General features: G+C 50.3%; 1 pseudogene; it reads left to right on the plus strand.

Annotated features, from left to right (window-relative positions):
* The first annotated feature begins 230 nt into the window (after positions 1-230).
* On the plus strand, positions 231-1,630 carry LOC144159813 (uncharacterized; annotated as a pseudogene).
* Positions 1,631-23,913: the final 22,283 nt, after the last annotated feature.

Raw genomic sequence — 23,913 nt, forward strand, 5'->3', positions numbered from 1 at the left:
TTGTGGGGTCGGCTATTTGCGCGTACCCTTCAAAGGGCCCTGCAACACTTTTGAATACCGCTTTCACTCTTTCCTTCACGTCTGGCCGCACTACGAAAACAACAGTTATCTTCAGCGCGCAGCGCCACTGCGTGATTTTCTTGTCGCTCCAGATACGCCTTCCGTTTCTTTGTTTTTTGCAGGTTTACTTTTAAAGTTGCTATCGAAAAGCGTTCATTGCTGCCTGTAGTGTTGTTCGTGTACACCAGATTGCCTTCTGAGTCATTGGACACATAATGGATGGCGCCACTGCGCTCGTGTGTATATAAACGATACTCGCTGAATTAACGGGGTTATTGTCATGAATCGTACAGTGGTGTAGTGCGTTTACTTTTACGTGTCGCCGTGCCGGCTACACGACATTCTGGCGACGAGGATGTCTTCCACGGGAATTCTGCCACCGCCTCCGTTTCTTGCCACCCCCGGCACGGCCGTCGTTCCATGGGCCCGATGGTTACGCCTCTTCGAGAGGTTCTGCTGGCGTCCGGAGCGACCGAGCTACCCGCACCCCGTCGCCGAGCCCTCCTGCTTCACTGTCTTGGTACGGAAGGACAGCGCATTTTCGACGCACTTCCGCCTAGCACGACGCAAACCAAGACAGATGTAACGAGTGCTGCACCCGGTGTCACGCCCACACCAGATGCCGCCGCTGGAATCATCGGAACCACTGCAGCTACTGGAACGCAAGACGGGACCACTGGAGCCCCGCGCCCACCCGACGAGTACGACGTAGCCATTGAGATGCTTTCGAAGCATTTTGCCGCCCCTTGCAACGTCCGCCTTCAACGCCATCGATTCCGGGAGCGTCGTCAACTGCAGGGTGAGCCCATCACTGATTTCGCCGTAGCGCTTCGGGAGTTAGCAGCTCTTTGCAATTTCGCCACCCAAGCGGACGTAAGCCTTTGTGAACAGTTCGCAGCAGGCGTCACGTGCCCGCAGCTACGAGAGCGATTGCTGCTGGAAGGCGATAACCTCACGTTCGATCATGCTGTCGAGGTAGCACGGCTTCGTGAGCAAACCCAGCGTGAATCGGAAGCCTTTGCCAATCCGGTGCAGCGCATTCAGCAGCAGTTGCAAGACAGCTCAGCCAGGCAGGGTCGACGAGATAACGGCGATAATGGCACACGCCTCCCGGGCCGTCGCCACTTCAGCTCACGCACGTACAGCGCACCTTCACCTGGTGTGAATGCCGCGGCCGCTGTTGTCGCCGGGCCTAGAAATGCAAATGCCTGCGGAAACTGCGGCGCAACATGTTGTTCGCCTTCGGAATGCCCCGCGCGTGGTCGCACATGTTTTGCCTGCGGACGCTGCGGCCACTTTAAGAGAGCATGTCGCAGCTACCGTCGCGGCCGAGCAGGGTATTCTGCAGAGGTCCATGAAATCGTTCCGGAAGATGATGCTGCCAGTGTGATTAGCATCTTGGCGGTCCGTACTGATAAGAGTACAGGCGTCTACGTGGATGTCAAGGTCGCGCCAGTTACTGCGACGGCACGGGTGCATACCATGAACTTCTTGGTTGACACAGGCTCGGCCGTGTCTATTATGGGTGAGCACCAATTCCAAGGCTTGTTCGCAAACCCAATACAACTGACAAGTTCCCATCTTACATTGCTGGATTTTTCCCGCAGGAAGATTCCCGTTCTCGGGTCATTTCACGCCCTAGTCACGTACAAGGGGAAAGAAGCCATTGTAACTTTTCATGTTACGCCATGTGGTACATCTCTCCTTGGCCTGGATGCCGTTCAAGCCCTTGTCCTTCGCATCATGGGAGAGGAATTGCGCTGCCTGCAAATGTCCACGCAGGAATGCAGAGAGCTTCCACCTATGAATTCAGGCCTTCCCCAAAGCACCACGCATAAAAAACCCCTTGGCCCTCCCAATTTTGGTATGCCGCCAACACTGTGGACCGAGTTTGACCACTTGTTTTTGCCTGGTCCGGGACTTGTAAGAGGTGTGCAACACAAAGTTAAGATAAAACATCCATCGCACCAGTCGCACAGAAGCTGTGGCCTCTACCATTTCAGTCCGCCAGCCTGTCTCTGACGAGATTGAGAAGCTACTTGCTGCTGATGTCATTGAGAGAGTGAATGCTTTCGAGTGGGTATCTCCTATTGTAGCAGCCCACAAAGCAGATGGTAGCATTCGACTGTGTGTCGATCTCCGGGAACCCAACAAAGCTATAGTAGCAGACAACTTCCCTTTGCCTCATATGGAGGAGCTGCTTTATGCCCTCAATGGAGCACGCTGCTTTTCCAAGGTGGACCTGGCATCAGCCTACTACCAGGTTGTACTCCACCCAGACAGCAGAGACCTAACTTCATTTGTAACGCAGGATGGCCTCTTTAGATTCAAGAGGGTCTGCTTCGGGCTGGCATCGGCACCAGCTGCGTTTCAGCAGTTCATGACGAAAATTCTTGGAGGTTGCAAAGGGGTCTTGTGCTACTTGGATGACATAATCATTTTTGGCAAGACGGAGAGCGAACACAGGCAAAACCTGGAGCAAGTGCTGGAACGAATAGCAGGAGCTGGGCTCAAGCTCAACGAAAAATGCGTCTTCAACACGTCGGAGCTGTCGTTCTTAGGGCATCGCGTCAGAGCAGAGGGTATAGCACCGCTCCAGGCCAAGGTTGATGCAATCCGTAATGATCCTGTGCCTAAAGATGTAGTCACGCTACGCTCCTTTTTGGGGCTAGTTGAATACTATTGTACTTGAAAAACTGGCAAACCTGTGTACGCAATGCCTAATGACCGCAATGGTACCGGAATCTTGGAAGAACGCGAACATCATCTTAATCCATAAGAAAGGCGACATGAAGGACTTGAAAAACTACAGGCCGATCAGCTTACTGTCAGTCGTCTACAAGGTATTTACCAAGGTAATCGCTAACCGAATCTCTGCAACCTTAGATTTCAGTCAACCTAAAGAACAAGCAGGGTTCCGTAAAGGTTATTCAACAATGGACCATATTCACACGATCAATCAGGTGATAGAGAAATGCGCTGAGTATACTCAACCCCTATATATAGCCTTCATAGATTATGAGAAAGCATTTGCTCGGTCGAAACCCTAGCAGTCATTCAGGCATTACGGAAACAGGGGGTAGATGAGCATTATGTAAGAATACTAGAGGATATCTATAATGGGTCTACAGCTACTATCATCCTCCATAAGGAGAGCAGTAAAATACCTATAAGGAAGGGTGTCAGACAAGGAGACACAATCTCTCCAATGTTATTCACAGCATGCTTACAAGAAGTATTCAGAACGTTGGATTGGGAACAGGTGGGAGTAAGGGTTAATCGAGAATACCTCAGTAACCTCACATTTGCTGATGACGTTGCCTTGCTAAGTAACTCGGGGGACGAATTGCAAAGCATGCTTTCCACACTGGGCGAACAGAGTAGAACCGTGGGCCTGAAAATTAATATGCAGAAAACTAAAGTTATGATCAATAACCTCGGGACAGCACAGCAGTTTGAGATAGATGGCGAGGCAGTGGAAGTGGTAAGCGAATATATATACTTAGGCCAAGTTGTGACCCCAGATCCCAACCATGAGGCAGAGATAATTAGAAGGATCAGAATGGGGTGGGGTGCATATGGCAGACATTATCAGATAATGAATAGCAGCCTACCATTGTCGTTCAAGAAGAAAGTGTATGACAGCTGCATCTTACCGGTACTCACCTACGGGGCAGAAACTTGGAGGCTCACTAAGAGGGTTCAACTTAAATTGAGAACGACTCAGCGGGCAATGGAGCGGAAAATGATAGGTGTAACATTAAGGGACAAGAAGAGATTGGAGTGGGTCAGGGAGCAAACTGGTGTTAAAGACATATTAGTAGAAATTAAGAAGAAGAAATGGACTTGGGCAGGGCATGTAATGCGAAGGCAAGATAACCGCTGGTCATTAAGGGTAACAGAGTGGATCCCTAGAGAAGGCAAGCGCTGCAGGGGGCGGCAGAAAGTTAGATGGGCCGATGAGATCAAGAAGTTTGCGGGGATAAATTGGTCACAGTTGGCACAGGACCGAGGTAATTGGAGAATAATGGGAGAGGCCTTTGCCCTGCAGTGGGCGTAGACAGGCTGGTGATGATGATGACGAATACTATTCTAAATTCGTGCCGCGACTGGCAAAAGAAGTAGAGCCAATGCGCCGTCTACTTCGCAAAGACGTGCACTTCGACTGGGATGACGCCGCGAAAGAGAGCTTCGCGGGAGTAAAAAGACTTCTAGCATCCCACAAGGTCCTACGAATGTTTGACCCGGCGCTACCTGTCATTGTCGCAACAGATGCCTCGGCGTACGGTCTCGGTGCCGTACTGCAGCAAGTGGAGGGGTCCCATGTGCGGACAATGGCATTTGCATCGCGGACATTAACAGATACAGAACGACAATACCCGGCCGGAGAGCGTGAGGCCCTTGCCTGTCTGTGGGCCTGCGAGAAGTGGCACGTTTACCTTTGGGGCCGATCATTTACTCTACTGACGGATCACCAGTCTTTGGTGGCATTGCTCTCATCCCGTAGCACAGGACAGCGGCCACTTCGTATCGCAAGGTGGACCGCACGACTGCTGCGCTACAACTTCAAAATACAGTACTGCAGCGGAGCCCACAAACAGGTGGCAGATGCCTTGTCCAGACTGCCCGTGCCAGACACAGAAGGTTGCTTCCAGGTTGATGAAAAGGTTGTGTCCTTGGTTACGTCGTCTGTACATTGGGGCAATCTTCAGGTTGCTACCGCTGAGGATGACATACTACGGCAGGTCGTGCACTTTGTCCAGTCATCATGGCCAACAAGGAAAAGGCTTGCCGCAGAACTGACGCCGTACTACGAAATAGGGGACGAGCTCTCCGTAGTAGATGGGTTGGTTCTGCGCACAGAACGCGTTGTAGTGCCTGCCAAGCTAAGGGATACATTCATCCAGTTAGCTCATGAGTCGCACTCGGGAATTGTGAAGACTAAGCAGCGCATCAGGGAAACGTACTGGTGGCCTTGCCTCGACAAGCATGTAGACATGAGGACATCATTAGATGTTGTTGGCCAGCCATGAGCGGGTTTCGGCACCCATCCCGCCCATGAACTGCGTAGACTTCGGCGTCGTGTCTGCGAATACCAACAGAGAAATAAGGCGTATGCAGACAAGCGAAGAGCAGCCAGGGAGCCCAAATTTAAAGTGGGGGCCTACGTGCGGGTGAAATGCCCGGTACCTGGAATGAAAGGCACCCCTTGTTTTGGTGCTCCGCTCAAAATACTGAAGCGGGTAGGACGATGGTCATTCCACCTGGAGGACGGCCGTACCTGGAATGCCTCCCAACTGTCTGCTGCACCCCATGAAGCTGTTCACGAAGAAACAGGAGCAAGACAAGGACCGCTGCGGGAGGACATGGAGACAGACGGGTCGGCAGGAAACACCACAGCACGGACACCGTCCTCAAACGCAATGAGCAACACGTCCCAAAATATCCCAACACAGGAAGCTGCACAGTCTCCGGGGGGGTCAGCACTGCCTCCTCATAGCCAAGCCCACCACGGCCTCCACCAATGGGGACCACAACCTCAGGACTAGGTGCTGATCGTGTCGACGAACCAGAGGCCTTCCATCAGCCACAGGAGCAGCCGATGCCCCTCCGTCGCTCTACACGGGAGCGAAGACCACCAGAGAGACTCAGAGACTATGTGCGGTGACTTTGTTACAGTGCAGACTTTACTATAATTTTACCGTCACGGGTAGTGACTGTTTCTGTTCTATGCACAGAATCTGAGTTCTATTGTTAAGGGAGGGGGTAGATTTAGTGTTGTTCGTGTACACCAGATGGCCTTCTGAGTCATTGGACGCACAATGGATGGCGCCACTGCGATCCTGTGTATATAAACGATACTGGCTGATTAAACGGGGTTATTGTCATGGATCGTACAGTGGTGTAGTGCGTTTACTTTTACGTGTCGCCGTGCCGGCTACACGACACTGCCATTGAACGAAAACCGGCCAACAGCTGCTACAAGGCCTCAGTGACGTCATTCCGGCCGTTGGAGAAGGTCAAGACCGCGGAAGAGAGAGAATTGTTTGAACGTTTTTTTCAATTTGTCTGGTGGCCTTAGAGCATTTTTTTGACTGAGGTACTCTGCGACCCGCCAATCCAAGTAGTGGGTGTATTGGTGACTACTGCTCTGCAAGCCTTTAGATTTCAAAAAAGTTAAAAAAAGGGTTGCGGGTCCCTTTCACCGCAGGCTAAACGACGAATTCAGCCACTCAGTGCAGAGAGCTGAACGACAGGCTGTGAAATCTCAAGCAAAAAAATTCATGAAGCACTCTGCGCATATTCGGCGGGGGCGCCGCTCCAGATAAATAGGTTTAGAACTGTTGATCATAAGCCATCTTATCCAACTTTGCCAATTTCTGCCAAGTCATCAGCGTAAACTTCACCGGGGAAGAGGCAGCCGCCAATCTGGGTTTTTAAATGTAACAAAATGTCGAAGTAAAAGCTATCAATCGGTTTTCGGCATACACGGCGGTAACACCAGCACACGTTCTCCTCATTAAAAGATGTTACTAAAACAACTGCAAGCGTGAACTGCAACGCTAAGCCACACCCGTTCCACAGATTTACGAGGGCGTCAGACTGGTGTGTTTCGGAATTCTTTAAAACAATGAAAAAATGGCCCACGTAACCAAAATACATTTACCAATTTAGGAATTTTATGCAGAAAGGTCGGGGTAAAAAAGACGAAAAATGCTTGGGTGATGATAGTCGGCGCATTTTGCTAAATGACCAAGGCGTGTTGGCAATATATAGCCGCAACATTCTGGACGCCTATACGTATAGTCGATGAGCGTAGGTCACAAACACTGGGCTTTTTATAGCCCCGGTGGGCGTTGCACGCTTATAGGCAGAGACATTTGGCACTAAACTGTAGCCCGTAAAGTTGTGTGCCCGCTTTCAAAGATTACATGACTCCAAAAATACCCGAATCAAACAACTAGCGATATAATTGAGGTAGACCTATAGGGCGATCTGCAGACATTTGCATCCCCTCCGTAGCCTCGCACGAACGATTATTTTCCCCCTGCAGATTACGACTGTGGAGTCTTTCCAATGAATTCGCGTTAATTATGATTTCGCACCAGTGGGTTAACTGGAAGTGCGGATATTGGTATTTTTAACGAATAACACTTTTGAAAGTGCAGCGCTGTGCTGTCCTTTAGTTTCCTTCCGTGCCTCTTTTTTGAGCTGTAAATATTGGTTATAAATATCGACGACATTCCTAAACATACTCCTCTCTAGGGTTAACGTATGGCTACTTCACTACTTTTTTATTTGTTTGGATGTATTTGTGCTCGGTTAGCTTCAGTGTTTGTGTTTTATCACCAACACACACCCTTTGACGTTGAAACCCTACCACTTTGCACGAATGACCTCTCTTCCGTCAACAAATTCCCTCTCGGTTCGGTTTATTTGCTCCTAAATGGTCAGAAAGCGAAGAGAATCAGAAGACCATGAGAACCGCTTCCTATAGTGAAAGTTGCAGATAATTTCATCAGGGTGGGAACAACCCTGGGCGCCTCTGACAACCGAGCGATTGACATCCCGGAACAGTGTCTCATCAACGAAACAGTCATTCTTTATCGCCGAAGGAGCGAGAGAGAGGTTATTTGCCAGAGTTCTACTCTGAGAACTATGCAGTCAAAACAATAAATGTTGGAAAGGGCGTGCTCATTTGGAACTCAGGTACGCATGGGTAATCTGAAGGCACAGATACTGTCTTGTCCATAGAGAAATACGACTAAAATACCGCTGGCCCGATCCTTTTGCAATCGATGTTAAGCAATCATCTAAAGAACATAAATCTATCCCTGCGGAAAGATATTTTGGTGCGAAGCACTTAATCACCCGTTCTTGGCTTTCCTGGTGACAAAGGCATCCGCAGCCATGCTGGTGAAACTTCAGGGTGAAAAGCATGAGAGCGCGGTGACTGCTAAGGCCGTCTGAAAAGTCGAATGAAAAGTTAGGGCAGGGTGTCAGCGAAACCAGGAAGTACAAGAAGCAGAGAAGTCGTGGGAGAGGATCACAGCAAGGAGGATACTATGGTGGGGCATTCAAGAGCAAAACCAAGCTCCGGCCAACACTAACACTGCTGGTGTGAAATGCATGGCTCCAGACGTAGCTTGGCAGCCTCAGCGGCCGTTTATACGTGACTGCTGCTCTGATAGACACAGCAAAAGCAGAGGCCCAGTAGCACAAGTGCAGGGAGCTAATGGGGCTCGCGAGCGTAGCAAGAGTAAAGAGGCTTGTAATGTAACGCGGTAGCCTTATATGAACGCTTGCCTCACAGCTTTTGCCGCAATTTTTTCAGGGCAATATTCACTATGTCGCACTCATATCTCGCATTGCCGAGAAAAGTAGCTACACGGCTTTTTTTCGAGTTTTCTAATTTATTTCTCCGCTGGCGATAATTTTTCCTGCGCCCAACATGGCTTGGTTAGTCGTAATACAGGTTAGCTACAATGCAGATGTCCGCAGACGAAGAAGTTGCGCGGGATTTATTCCTCAACCAGGGGCCCGAGGGGCTGTACGGAAACTCTGCGGCAGGCGGTGGGATCTGTTATAACCAGGCGATGTTTCCCGCTTTTCTAGACAAAGCCAGCTACTCGTTTATGGAGCCGCGTGGGGATTCAGGTGCATTCCATTTAGGCGACGTTGAAGAAGACGAACTCACACAAAGAGAACGGTGGCGTCAAATGAACATGAGGTTTAACAACGAAATGTGGCGCCACTGATGCAACAAATTCAGAAATGCCCCGCGAAATAATCAGAAGCTGCAGAGGATTGCAAACGGCCGTCTGATGCCAATGGTGAAGAGGCCAATGAGGGAACGCCGCGATAAGAAAGGAAAAGGATGTTACCAACAAACGGGAGGTAGCCAACATACGGGAGAAAAAGGCTGGAGCAGCTCGAGGAGACGTCAAGGTTCCGGAGAATAAATGCAAGGGTGAGCTAATGCGTCCTCAACGTCATTTCCAGACCCGGGTAGAAGGGGGCGGATGAGGCGTCTGATAGAGCCTCCTTTACGCAACCTCAATCAACATTTTGGCAGCCCAGCATCGACCAGCCAGCGGGCAGAACAACGCACAGGTGAGACACGCTTGGGCGACGCCTACCTTGGCACCGCTTCCAGTGACGGTCTGTACCTCCTGGTATGAACGGCTGCTAAGGTACTAGCCACCGGAACGCCGAATTCCGAGAGAACAACAACTGCCGGCCGCACTCAATTGCGGCCGCAGCGCGGAAAATCTACCCGTTAAGGGTCACGCTGCAACACCCTCACATCTGCCCCGGTACTTAGGGTAGCATTTTTACGCGCCCTTATGGGCCCTTTTATGCGGTATTTATGTCGGATCTTGTATACGGTTTGTTTTCTTTGAGTCGTTCTGTTGGTACACTTGTTTTGTTTTAGTTACAGGTTTTCTTAGTTATGGATGACGGGTTCGTTATTGCTGCCTCTTTTTCTTTTGCTTATTCAGTTTTGCCGCTTGAGACACCTGAAAATCTTTAAGAAGGAACATGTGCACAATATCAAGGTATTGTAGATAGTTGGGGCAAACGGCTGCCAGCATGAAATATTTGAATGACTATAACGAGTTTGTTATTCAAAACTAGCTTGACTATCGCCGGCAGGATCTCTGTGCTTTCTCTATGCGCGCTGCACTGTACACTTAAATTTTCCGCATTGCACAGCACCGAACGTTGTTATAGCATTTTTGTTGCCAGCAATTGCGTTGGGATGAAATTTTTCATAATAAATTGTTGTGATTGACCTTACCGTCACTGCCAAACAAGCTACCTTCTTCACCTGGAAAGAGAACAAAAGTATCTGTAATACTCATGCAAAACAATTTCTGTGAATGCATGTAGTATACATACAAAATAATTTCTGTGACTGCATGTAGCACTGAGCACGACCTGAGAAAAGGAGCACTTGTGTTTTTATAGGTTCCAACTACCACGAAAACTACAGTCCTAAGAAATGTTGTAACTGTTTTAAGCACCGTTACGGAAAACCTGTGCCCGCATCGCAAGCTTCTGCTCTCTGGTTAAGAAACAAACAAATATGAGAAACACTGCGATATAAGTGGATAACATTTGTTCGAGAGCCTAACCTTCGCTTTCCTTATCTCAGCGCAAAAGCTTTATTATATGCTCCCTTATGATTTAATTGACAGGCACCGCGCATATGGTCCAACCCTAAGCTGAACGAGTGCTAGAGCACTGGTGGAACGACCGCTTTTTCTTGCTGAATACGGTTTCTTAAACCCCCCCTCATATTTTCTGCTTTCTGTGGCTGGGTTTGTGTGTCTTAATTTTTCGCCAGTTTCAGCATATCATTCTATCAGCTGTGTATCACGACGCACCACCATTTATCACCGAGCGCAGCGAAGGTGCGACTATCTCTGTCTTTGCTATTAAGTCGCGACAGGCGGAGTAGGTGTGCCCTCATTACAAGTTCCGAGTGGCTCGATGGAGTGCGAACGTGCACAGTGGTATGTTGCGTTTTTTGACGGCCACAGTCATGAGAGGGACCAGCCCGTATGCCTGCATGTGCCCGGTGCAAAGACTTAGAGACAACGCTAACATGTCGGCGCTAGCAGACGACAGCCCTTACTGATTTCATATACTCCACTTATGGTAACTTAATGGTTTAAACTCGAACCATGCTCTTACAAGTGCAGAAGCCACAGCGTTATCTACACAACGGTAGGCCAGTGCCACATTAGTAAATTTCGCAGCGGCTGAAGACTTGTACACAAACACTTCAGCATTACACACAGCAGGCTGTAATGGTTATCAACGTACTTACTGACATGGTGTTTGCTTGACAACAGGACAACAATAGAGACTAATACATAGTCGGCCACCCTATTACAACTCAACACCGTCCGCTCTGATCAAGCGTCATTGCTTCAAACAGCACACTGCATTTTAGAGGTGACCTGGACTAACACCACTCTGCCTCACCAAAGCCAGCGCAACAATGTACATTCACTGGCATCACCAAGGCGAGAAACCACAGCTGCTAACAGTAGTTGTCAATTATCTGGCTCGGCGGCTACCATCCATGATCCATGCTCACCGTTCCAACATTTAACCGCTGTACCCTCCACAAAGCAGAATCAATGCCGTCAATGCGTGAGTACAGTTACATGTGGTTAGTGAGGAATTCCACATGCCGAGTGTGACGATGTCGTCCCTGCAGTATGAGTGCATCTGTGTTTACCTGCCTCAGCATCTCGGTCACACGTCTCACGTGGCAAAGAAATGAGCCTCGGGTTGATATATTCGATGTCCACATAATATATTTACAAAACTAAACCTAAAAAATACGGGATCATGAAAAATGAGCAAGCATACCAGACTACATAAAAAAACAAGCAGAGCTGCACACTACCAAAAATCTAGTCCGAACGTCACTACAACACAATAACTGTCTATGCCAAATTCGAACTAATCCTACCGCCGGTACCACGACGAACCCAGTGCGATGCCGTTGACGGGACCCAGTGGGTCGGTTGGCTTACGCGTCGCCGAATGTAGCAGCTGGTCTCGATGGCGCGTGGTGGTCTTCAGTGGTCCGGATGACCGTGGTGCGATGCCACGGGTTCCTTGAGGCGCACGGCTCAGCAGGAGGCCAGCAGTGTGAAGCTGCTGGTAATAGGTGGTTCCGAGCAGCCCACTGCCAAATGGTGCGGTGCCGCTGGTGCGTTGTGGGGCACGGCCCGACAGATCGCCTGTGGTGCGGTGTGGCCGGCCACCAGGAGGCCAGCAGTGCGAAGCCGCTGGTAATAGGTGGCTCCGAGCTGCCCACAGCCAACGGTGCCATGCCGCTGGTGCGTTGTGGACCACGGCCCGAACTTGCCACCATTCCTCCTAAGACCTCGTTCCACACTCTCCACTCCACCTTCGTCGTCCTCCTCTTAACCTCGATTTCTATCGTGTGAAGCTCCCATTTGCTTGTCCAGGTAAACTCCTCCTCTTCCATCACCCTGTGTATCTTCTTCATTTGTCCCTTAAAAGTCCTCACCATCCCGTAAACTGATTCTTCATTTTCTTCGTTTTTTCTTTCATCATCTCCTTCTCGGGCCAATCCCCCTTCGGGTATGGGCTCTTCTTACCACATGACATTACCCCCGAAATTGGCGAGTTTTTTCTTTAAAAAAACTGCTGCACACCACGCCTGTTCGTGGAAACAAAGTCCGCAGTCCACACATCACAACAATATCACTCTTATTCAGCTACTGCATCAGTCCTACTACACTACTAATATTCTTCACACACCAAGTTCAATCTTCACTTAAACTAACTTCAAACACGGAGCACCAATAGACATTTCTTCCTCGCCCTCTTACATTAATCTAATCATGCCATCTGCGCGTACATTTTCAGACACCAGTGTACTAAAATACCCTACTCTAACAGTTCAATGATCTCTGATTCGACAACACTGTTTCTCAATCCGCACAAACTAACCTTTTCCTCCTCAAGCTCCTCAATCCGCACTTCGCTACTTCTTCTATGTCTACCTTTCATACACTTACCCCAACCTACTCATACATTCTGTGCCCGAACACTTAATCGAGATCAAGCACGTCACTAAATCTCAAATTTAAAAACACTCTTAATACGCACTTCTCACATACGTCACTTCCATGTATGCTTCATACAGTTGAAAACACCTTTGCGTTTGAAGCATACCATATTTAGCCTTATCTTATCACCCAACCTATTCGTCATCTTTATTAGTCCTCTTTCTGTCCAGGTCAGCACCATGTATTCCATCAGGTTAGCTGACCCTTGGCGTCATCTTCACCTTTCGCTACACTGCCATCTCTGTTTGAACCACCATCAATGTTCACTTGTCTAACTGCCCTATGACCCGAGCCCTGTCTCCTGTCCTTCTCTAGTGCAAGGTGTCTCTCGATTGTTCACGACTCGCACGAATTCTTCGTTTTTGTCTTCTTTGCGAGTCTGCTCCTTCGCTCTCCTCTGACGTTGGTTCTTTGGCTACTCCCGAAGTAGAACTCACTGCGTATCCCTTGGCCGGCGCCACATTTGCTGAGGTGCTGATTACGGAGCCATCCGTTCGTCTTACAGGGCTTAGCTGGTTGTCTGCGCGTCATCTTGGTAGCGCGCGCTAACTCTAAGAACTTCCCAGCTACCCTATCACTTTTCGCCCAGCTCCGCTCACGCACTCGAACCTTTGTAACACACAGACTCATTTTCCTTCTCTGCTTCGCACGCTTACGAAAACGCGGGCATTTTTTCGCGCGTTCTTGAGTGTTGGCAACCTTACGGTGTGCTGGCCGTTGCCTTTCGCTTGGGACCAACCACTGTCCTGCGCCAAGCCTCAATTTCTCGAGCCGTGACTCTGGATCATTAAGAAGCTTGGTCTGAGGGAGCTGTCCTAGTTGCTCTGAAATCCGCTTACTTGGATGCGCACTGGTGACCCCGTTTGCCATATTAGACACTCAGCTGTCCGCTGAGCTGTCAAAGAATTTGCACTGGCCTTTTTCGGGAGAATTGTACTCTCAATACTCATAGGCATTTCTACCCGACCAGCAATAGAGCTTTCCGTCCGGTTGTTATTACTGCCAGTGCGCGGAGCGGAAGGTACCTCCCTCTCAATTACTAATATTTCAGAGACTGTAAAACCAACACGCTCAGCAGAGAGACTAGGAGGAATCACGCTGTCCTCACATGGCGTGTTCTCAGTGCACTCATCTTCAGGCTCCACAACTTCGGTTCTGCCATACCCGGGCCGTTCACCTCTTTGCGCTTTGAACGCGCCTTTCTCCTCAGCGTTCTTTTGCGAGAACACTTTTCTTTTTATTCATTCATTGCCATCACAGCGCAATTCAAACAACGTTATCTCAACAGCACGTGCTTCTTCGCTGTCAGCCATCTGCGTACATTCTTTCTCACGTGTGTCATAGAGGTCGACGACCCGCATGCCTTCAGGCTCACGTGCGGCGCGTTCACCGTTCTTTTTGCGTTCCCTTTCCTCGAGGCGCCGCGTTAACTCTACTATTTCTCGGTCCACCTCTTCAAGATGGGCAGGCCACCTCTCGTGCACTTTGTGCCACTCTTCATTCAAAAATTCAAAAAACGGCTCTTTGTTCAAACTTCATGTACTAGCCAAGGTTCTCGAGATCCGTCTCTCTGCCAGGTAAGACGCGTGGTTGGGCAAAGGATAGATCCTGGCAGGCTCGCCAAATGTCACGCGGCTCACGCGGCAAAGAAATAAGGCTCACGTTGAGGCATTCGATGTCCACAACATATATTTACAGAGCAAAACTTCAAACAAACGGGATCATGGAAAATGAACAAGCATACCACACTACATAGAAAAACAAGCACAGCCTCACATAATTAAAAATCGAGCCAGAAAGTCACTAGAACACATTAACTGTCTATGCCAAATCCACACTAATCCTACCACCGGTACCACAATGAACCAGGTGCGATGCCGATGACGTAGCCCAGTGGGTCGGTTGGCTGACGCGTTGCCGAACGTAGCAGTTCGTCTCGATGGCGCGTGGTTGTCTTCAGTGGTCCAGATGACCGTGGTGCGATGCAACGGGTTCCTTGAGCCGCACGGCTCAGCAGGAGGCCAGCAGTGCGAAGCTGCTGGTAATAGGTGGTTCCGAGCAGCCCTCTGTCAAACGGTGCGGTGCCGCTGGTGCATTGTGGGGCACGGCCCGACAGGTCGTCGGCGGTGCGGTGCCGCCGGTCACCAGGAGGCCAGCAGTGCGAAGCTGCTGGTAATAGGTGGTTCCGAGCAGCCCGCTGTCAAACGGCGCGGTGCCGCTGGTGCATTGTGGGGCACGGCCCGACAGGTCGTCGGCGGTGCGGTGCCGCCGGTCACCAGGAGGCCAGCAGTGCGAAGCTGCTGGTAATAGCTGGTTCCGAGCAGCCCGCTGTCAAACGGTGCGGTGCCGCTGGTGCATTGTGGGGCACGGCCCGACAGGTGGTCGGCGGTGCGGTGCCGCCGGTCACCAGGAGGCCAGCAGTGCGAAGCTGCTGGTAATAGGTGGTTCCGAGCAGCTCGCTGTCAAACGGTGCGGTGCCGCTGGTGCATTGTGGGGCACGGCCCGACAGGTCGTCGGCGGTGCGGTGCCGCCGGTCACCAGGAGGCCAGCAGTGAGAAGCCGCAGGTAATAGGTGTAGGCAAGGGTTCGACGAACGTTCGTCTGGTCAGGCGTTGTTTGAAGAAACAGTAAGGCAGTCACTGACCAAGTCAAAAAAGTAAAAAGACGTTTCGGAACCCGTACGGGTTCCTTGTTCACAATGAGGCAAAAATAGACAAGATTCGAATTTAAAGGTGCAGTTTGTGACGCAATGATCGCATGCAAATCAATGGTAACATCCCTTCATTTAGATTCATCGTGTCGGAGTGCGTTTGTATGAACGATGATTCAAGTAAAAGACGTGAGGTGACGTTTCGTTCTTTGCACAGAATTGCAGCGTTGTCCCAGTCAATATCGTGCTGGTGCTTGTGCGCATGCTCGGTAATCGCATTAGAAGCCACCTTTTGATTTTTCACGTCACGTTCGTGCTCTTTCATCCTTCTGGGGAATTTTCCTGTTTCACCGATGTAAAAATGGTTGCAATCGGCGCAGGGGACACGATAGACAACACCGGGGAAACGATTATCGGGCAGCGGGTCCTTGACTTTTACCAGCTCATTCCGAAGCTTGCTGGCCGGCACGTGTCCAATGCGTAGGTCATAATCCGCAAAAATACGGGCCAAAGCTTCGCTGATACCATGTACATACGGAATGCCGGCAGTGGTGGTGAAGACCTTACGATTGCAGCCTTAGGTTGTAGTATTTGCTTCTCAATTCTTTCCACAAAATGTTGTGGGTAGCCGTTGCCAGAAAGTTCCTGGCGTACTATTTTAAGTTCTGCTTCCAGGTTGTTCCCGTCTTTGCAGATTCTGTTCGCACGCGTCAAAAGCGATGAAACGACGGCTCTTTTGTGGGCGACCGGGTGGTTCGATTGGAAGTCCAAGTACTTCCCGGTGTGTGTTGGCTTGCGGTACACACTGAAGTAGAGCTCACCGTTCTTGCGTTCCACCGAGACGTCCAGGAATGGCAGACGATCATCTTCTTCGTACTCGAGTTGTGAACTGAAGTCTCGGCTCGACGGCATTAGGAGCTTGTAAAAACCGGGATGAGTCTTCTTTCCGCAAGATACAAAAACAATCGTCCACGTAGCGGTAGAATACCTTCGGTTGTGGGGTAAAACTTGAAAGCACTTGTTCTTCCAGAGCTTCCATGACAATATTTGCGGTCGTTACTGAGATGGAGGCACCCATGGCTGTTCCGTGCGTCTGCGAGTAGAACTCCGAGCAGTACGTCAAATACGTGTTGCTGAGGCAGAACCGAAGTAGTGTACACAGATCGGGGACGTCAAATGGCGTGCGGTCGGCAAGAGTGGCATCCTTACTTAGAAGCTCCTCGCACGTAGTGACAGCCAAGTTGACCGGGACGCTGGTGAACAATGATTTGACGTCAAAGAACACCATCACATCTTTCGCCTCGAGTTGTACGTCGCGTACTTTTTACACAAAGTCGCAAGAATTAGCCCCATGCGTGGCTGTCTTGCCAGCCAAAGGACTTAACACGCTGTGCAAGTACTTCGAGAGGTTATAAAGAGGAGACCTGCTGAAATCTACGATGGGCCGCAGAGGAACGCCTATTTTGTGGACTTTTGGAAGACCATAAATAGCAGGAGCTGAGCCATTTGCGCACAGTAGGCGGTAGTACAGACCCTTCTTGTCCGGGGGTACAAACCGGAAGATATCCGCCAGCAGTTCTTGCAGCTTCTTTTGAAGTACTCCCGTAGGGTCGCGCTGCAGACGGGCATACGTTTCTTTGTCCTCTAACAGGTCTCTCATCTTCTCTGTCGTAGTCTTCCTTGTCAAGCAGCACAGTTGCGTTTCCCTTATCGGCCGGTAGAACAATCCCGGTTTTTACAAGCTCCTAATGCCGTCGAGCCGAGACTTCAGTTCACAGTCGAGTACGAAGAAGATGATCGTCTGCCATTCCTCGACGTCTCAGTGGAACGCAAGAACGGTGAGCTCGCCTTCAGTGTGTACCGCAAGCCAACACACACCGGGAAGTACTTGGACTTCCAATCGAACCACCCGGTCGCCCACAAAAGAGCCGTCGTTTCATCACTTTTGACGCGTGCGAAGAGAATCTGCAAAGACGGGAACAACCTGGAAGCAGAACTTAAAATAGTACGCCGGGAACTTTCTGGCAACGGCTACCCGCAACATTTTGTGGAAAGAATTGAGAAGCAAATACTACAACCTAAGGCTGCGAATCGTAAGGTCTTCACCACCACTGCCGGCATTCCGTATGTACGTGGTATCAGCGAGGCTTTGGCCCGTATTTTTGCGGATTATGACCTACGCATTGGACACGTGCCGGCCAGCAAGCTTCGGAATGAGCGGGTAAAAGTCAAGGACCCGCTGCTCGATAATCGTTTCCCCGGTGTTGTCTATCGTGTCCCCTGCGCCGATTGCAACCATGTTTACATCGGTGAAACAGGAAAATTCCCCAGAAGGATGAAAGAGCACGAACGTGATGTGAAAAATTAAAAGGTGGCTTCTAATGCGATTGCGGAGCATGCGCGCCAGCACCAGCACGATATTGACTGGGACAACGCTGCAATTCTGTGCAAAGAACGAAATGTAACCTCACGTCTTTTACTTGAATCATCGTTCATACAAACGCACTCCGACACGATGAATCGAAATGAAGGGATGTTACCATTGGTTTACATGCGATCATTGCGTCACAAACGGCAGCTTTAAATTCGAATCTTGTCCATTTTTGCCTCATTGTGAACAAGAAACCCGTACGGGTTCCGAAACGTCTTTTTACTTTTTTGACTTGGTCAGTGACTGCCTTACTGTTCCTTCAGGTAATAGGTGGTTCCGACCTGCCCACAGCCAACGGTGCGATGCCGCTGGTGCGTTGTGGGGCACGGCCCGACAGGTCGCCGATGGTGCGGTGCCGCCGGTCAGCAGGAGGCCAGCAAGTGTGAAGTCGCTAGTAATAGGGGGTCCCGAGCTGCCCACTGCCAAAGGTGCAATGCCGCTGGTGCGTCGTGGGCACGGCCCGAACTTGCCACAATTCCTCCCAAGGCCTCGGTCCACGCTCTCCACTCCACCTTCGTCGTCCTCCTCTTCACGTCGCATTCTATCATGTGAGGCTCCCATTTGCTGGTTCAGCTAACCTCCTCCCCCTCTTTCATTACCCTGTGTATCTTCTTCGTTGGTGCCTTAAAAATCCTTCTCGCCATCCCATAAACTTGTTCTCCTTTTCCTTAGTCTTTTCTTTTGTCATCTTCTCTGGCCAATCCCCCTTCGGGTACGGGCTCTTCTTACCACATGACAATCCCCCTTCCCGCAGTTAGGGGACGACGGCTACGCGTTGCATCAGGGACCACAACCGGCACTCGCCGCTCATCGTGGTAGTTACCGACTGGGTCAAACAACGCCCATAGCCGCTGCTGCGACACAAAGCATATATATATATATTCCATTTTTTTAGAATGTGTGACGTTAAAGACGCGTGAGGAGTATTAAACGTCGTGGACACATCCTAAGTCCCCAAAGTACCTTAGTACGCCACAGAAAGTAACGTTTCGTTGCGCTCTTGGCTTTTATCGCTGTTTTTCTGCCTGGATATATCTGACAGTGTCTTTAGAAACATGTCCTGATCATGAGACTTTATCTGCAATATGCATCCTGAAAGTTTTTTTCTCGTGGATGATATGTATTTAATTAGAGCAGAAGGTGTTTAAAAGCGTCCACGCTCTAAAACATCCCAAAAAACCTTCAACGAATACCTTCAAATTTTGCCGCCCACTATGTTTTTCTCCATTGCTTTGAACATCTGTCACATCAGTTTTTGTATCTATATCCAGACATGTTGACCAGAACACTTATATTTAAGTTTTGTATTCCGTACAGAGTCCATAAGGCTTGTCACGCAGCGCGCAGTCATCTGTCATTTCAGTGGCCGGGATACCGGGCAACGGGATTGTGATTTCGACCTTAAGAGACAAACTCGAATATGTCACCAAGCTGCCAATGCAAATGCGAGGTTAATGTTTAGTTGGACGCTATACAAACGAAGTGTACCTCCGCGTTTTTCCATGGTAACCTCTTCGATAACGTTTAGCCTCCGAAGGTGCCACTCTTAGGTGGCGTTGGGCCGGCGAACTTGCGCAAGAAAACCTGGCCGAGCGATGATGTGATCGCGCGCGCTGGCACCACTCGTCCTCCGAGAATTCTTCGCCCAGCATTCGTGGCGTGATCTCACACCTGATCTTCTTCTCGCGTGTTCACGTGCGTTTGCGCCTCAAGTGGGAAGCACAAAAAAGGTCGCTCTACAGACGTCGAGTTCTCCAAGTCAGTTTACGCCTCTTCTAGCACATCCTAACGCGGTTACGTTTCGAGAGATGTGAAAGCCTGTGGCCAAACGATCGGTTCCTGCCATTAATAGAGAACTTTCAGCGGAGTGTACAAGTGAGGTGGAACAGGCTGGTATCCGACGAAGGAGGAGATGGCGCGAGAAATGAAGAACCCTACACTCGACTTTCCGAACCGCGTAGTCTACACGTAGCCTATACCCAGACCTTTACAAAGAGCAATGTAGATGGTGCTCCGAACGAGCCAACCTGCAGCACATGGCATGGGCCTGTCCCGAGAAACCACAACACACATCGCAGACAATAGTGATAAGGACTCTGGAGCAAAGGGAGGCCGTGTTGCTCAGCTCCGACCAAGAGACTCAACTCAGCCTTGTCCAACTGGCCGAAGATGCCCCTTGGGCTCACGGGCTCCTGGCCGCCATCTGACGGGGAAGGACCGCCGAACGCTCCATTTCGTCCCCTTCCCTCCTACAGTTTGGGCAAAATAAAGTTTTCTCATCAACATCATCGAAGAAAAAAAGCGTGGCGCGAAAGTCGCGGCGTCGCTACTCGACAACGTATGCGACGACTTTGGCCCAGTGCCGAATATCACGCCGCAAAAGTGACAGCGCAACATCGGCGACTTGCAAAATATCCGGAGATATGAGCTCGCGTACCTTGCACATACCTAACTGAATGTTCATTGCTTTGTGTGGTCTAACAAGGGTACCACGCGGAAAACTTGACCGAGTCTCGAAACATAACCATGCATTTACTTAGCCGACCCAAGAATGATAACTTCGCTGCTTGTCCATACTTCGTGCCACTAGGGCGATGTTGCCCCAATTTCTTATAGCGGAGGCCTTAGGCGCCCGCTCCTGTGATTTCGTGTCGTCCCTCAGTGTCGGCCTCCTTGTAACCAAGAACACAAAGTGGTTCCCAAAGATACAGCGAGCAGGAAAGCAGATGATGAAAGTATTGCAAAGGTGTTAAGGAGAGGGCGGTATGCCAAGACAGCACGAGACATGCGCATCGCTTGCGACGCGCTAATACCGACGTTCGGTGAGGCCGCAATCACTCGAGATGCAGCAGCTATGCGCTACACGCCATCTAGGCGACTGCAGTTCGCTCTGCGCTAAAATTTAGCATTACAGGTACCACAATCTTTAGACAATTTCTTTGTTTTCAATGCACTAACAAGCATTTTGGTACCACTCGTGTTGGCGGACAAAGACCACGAAAACTGCACCATTTCTTGCGTTTGATAATTCATCAATGTTTTTCCCTTCAAATGAAAACAAGAAAGCAGGTTCGCACCCGTGGCGGGAAGGTGGGCTAAACATCGGAGGGGGAAGTAGCCTATTTTGGATATGAGGAAGTTTATGCATGGTTATGTTTCGAGACTAGGCCATGTTTTTTGCGTGGTTGTGTTGCCAGACTCGGTCAAGTTTTCAGTGTGGCGTTGTCACTAGCCCCACACAGAGCAATGAACACTTGGTAATTGAACTATGTACAACATACGCGTGGTCGTAATTTATGATCATCTGTAACTAGCTGACGTTCTGCAGCCACATCATTGGTCCGATGTTCGGGACTGGACCGTAGTCGTCGCGTCCGTTGTCGAGTAGGGGTGCGGTGGTTTTCGCTCCGCGATTTCTCTTCTTCGGAAGTGACGCTCTTCTGTCTTCCCGTCTCTCCCTTTGTCAGAAACCCGTCAATTGCACCACACATGAATGTCCGAGCTCGCCGCTGAACGCTCTCCATTACTGGCAAGCCCGGATTGTTTGGTGAGCGAGCTTTCATATCTCCCCTAATGTGGACCCCGTTAGCACGCACTAGAACCGGCGTCAAGCGGCTTCGCGTGTACTAAGTGTCGCTAGCCCAAGCGTTTCTGCCCTTCGAACTTCATTCACGAATGCACGTGAAGTGATGAGAAGAGGGCGGGGGCGGGTTCATGCCACGAACGCTGGGTAGAGTGTTTTCGATGTTCAAGCGGAGTTGGCACGTGCGACATACTTATTGCTCGGGAGGTTTTCCTGCAAACGCTCACCGTCCCAACACGAGCTTAAACATCATCGTCGATAGAAGCAGGAATCGAGCGAGAGCGCCTGGTGGATCCTCTGCACGTGCACCTCATGGCTCGGTAGCACACCAGGGAAATGCGTCAGTGTGCCTGGTGTTCGCCACGGCCGTCGGAGTGAATCGCGCTGTGTCTCGTAATGGAGAGTGTTTCGATGTCAAGTGTGCCGATAACTTTGTCAGGCTTGCGCAGCCAACCACGGAAGTACGCCGACAACTTCAATGCCCGGGAGGCGCACTATGCCAGCAGTTGTCGTAATTCTTAGACGCGGGTTCCGATCCCAGCCGCGGCGGCCGCTTTTTTCTGACAGACGCGAAATTTAAAAACGCCTGTCTGTTCGAGATTTCTGCGCTCGTTAAAGATACCCAGGTGGTCAAAAATAAACCGGAGCCCTCCACTACTGCGCGCTTCATTACGCAGGTGTAGGATCGGCGCGTTAAACCTCCTAAGTCACAATGCTTCCGCCTTTAAGATGTGCGTGCGGACTTAAACGCAATGTGCAATTAATTTAAGCACATGAATATTTGCAATACGTCTCACTATTACATTATCGATGGATTTCCATTTCTTCCAGCGAGGAGTCAGACCTGTGACGAATTCACCCGCCGCTAAAACCTATCGAAAAAGCGACGCAACAGCGAACGATTCTCTCGCTACCTAATTTGGATTTATTTATTTTTTGTTGAAAAATGACGGAAGCTTACACTAACGCGTAAGGCTTAAAGCAGCAAAGCTGTGAGCAACCTTTGCGACCATTACGAAGGTTTAAGTTTACACTTACAACCGATACGCTCCTTCTTTAATGCTGCAATGACTAACTCCACCATTGTTGCTATAAGTGTGCTTATTACCTTCGAGGGCTATGACGTGTCCTTCTCTTTCTGAGCACTAGTGTTGCCACGAATATGCCGAACTCTGGAGTTTTTTTTGCCAATCATGGCCAATTTTTCAAAGTAGGGATGCTTGGTTTGACAAATATCCGCGGGAAGCGTATTCCCAAACCATATCCCGTAAAGGACCACGCCGACCACGTCCCGCCCCCCACCCCCCCAAACAGCGTCGTCACAGTGTGACGTCACTTCCTCTTCGTGTGCGACTGCATGCAACGTGGATTTATTCCCCCTTGTTTTGGGCGGCGGCCGGTGGTACCGCTACGTGTGCGAGGCTGGGCCTGCGGCGCTGGGGAGCTGACACATATGTGGTAGAAGTTGAAGGTCTTGTAGGAAGCAGACTCGGTTGGTGCGCTTCCTACATTTATTTAGGTCGCGAAGGCCTGGCCATAACGAGCGGCCGCCTCGCTGCTGACTCGACGTTCCAACTGTGGCGCGTGCAACCGCGCACGAGCCAGTCCCGGGTCCACTGATGATGATCGTCGTGTTGATAGGGATGCAGTGTTGTACGGAACGTCGTTCCTGGAACTAGTTCCTTTTTGGAGGAACGCAGGAACGCCACCGTTCCATTCAGGGTTGGTGGGACTGTAACGGCAACTCGTTAGGTTTATGAAGGAACGGCAGGAATGGCGTTCCTTCTGAAAAACGTTACATCGCTAGGATTTGGCTGTTCTTGATGCCAAGGCTCGAATACGAAAATCCACAAGTCGCTACTGTGTTTCTCTTTCTATAAGCTAGCCAAATTGTCCCCCCAACAGCGGAACGGGCTTCCTCGAAGCACGAAATTTTAAAGTTTGTTAAACATTTCCTGCGTTTCCTCGTATGTATTTACTGTACTATAGAAGGAAAGGAAGGTCCACCAGAAGAAAGGCAGAAGAATAACCACGCAGAGGGCCGCAGTTTGTGCTGGCTTTTATGCCGGGTTACCTTACGTGGGGGCGTTCGACGCAGCCGCGAGAATGCTTTTTACCTTGGATAGCTTGCCTCGGGAGGCCAGGATGCGCGTCTGCACGATAGAATTGCTCCCTGCTGGGGAAAGCTAGTCTAAGTCCGAGCGGCACTGCGGGTCCCTTGTGAAACCATCGTATCTGTATATTGTCAGGGGTAATTACCTCATCAGTGCGCGCAAGGCGCGGGTGCGTTGTTGTCGCAGGAGTTGCGCTCCCTGTGAGGTCACTCGAAGTATCACCGGCTATGGGCGCGCCGCAGTATTTCGGGATGTTGTACTGTTCGAAAGTGCAGAGTACGCGCCCAGTTCGTCACAGCGCGGTCTATCGCCGATCTGGCGGGAATGCGTCAACGGGAGTGCCAGGTCCTTTTGTATTGCCGGTGTCGTGTCGACAAAGGACAGGAATTTCATCATTGTTGGGCCTAATTTCGTCGCGCGCTGTATGGATAATACTGGAGACCGCCCGAAGG

This window comes from Haemaphysalis longicornis, unplaced genomic scaffold (genome assembly GCF_048455015.1).
Source record: "Haemaphysalis longicornis isolate Haplotype H1 unplaced genomic scaffold, Haemaphysalis longicornis Haplotype H1 scaffold_10, whole genome shotgun sequence".
Taxonomy (NCBI): Eukaryota; Metazoa; Arthropoda; class Arachnida; order Ixodida; family Ixodidae; genus Haemaphysalis; species Haemaphysalis longicornis.